Source organism: Fulmarus glacialis, unplaced genomic scaffold (assembly GCF_000690835.1).
Source record: "Fulmarus glacialis isolate BGI_N327 unplaced genomic scaffold, ASM69083v1 scaffold26425, whole genome shotgun sequence".
In the NCBI taxonomy this organism is placed as follows: domain Eukaryota; kingdom Metazoa; phylum Chordata; class Aves; order Procellariiformes; family Procellariidae; genus Fulmarus; species Fulmarus glacialis.
This window is the reverse complement of record NW_009215315.1, coordinates 1-240: the sequence shown is the minus strand read 5'-3', so window position 1 is coordinate 240 and position 240 is coordinate 1.

The window sequence follows — 240 nt, the reverse complement described above, 5'->3', positions numbered from 1 at the left end:
AAAAAAAAAAAAAAAAAAAAAGAGTAAATCGCTCCTGGGCTGCACAGTGCGGTGAAGCAGAACTGAAACCTCCGGCCTGAGTATGGGGGGACGTTCCGCTCGGGTCCATCTCCCGCCGCACGTGGGTCCCAGCGAGGGAGACGCCGGGCAGCTGCGAGGGGCAGCTCCGCTCTCTCCAGGCCCCGACGGCGAGCGACTCACCTGCGCCGGGGCCGTCCCCGCTCACCCACCACGTCTCCC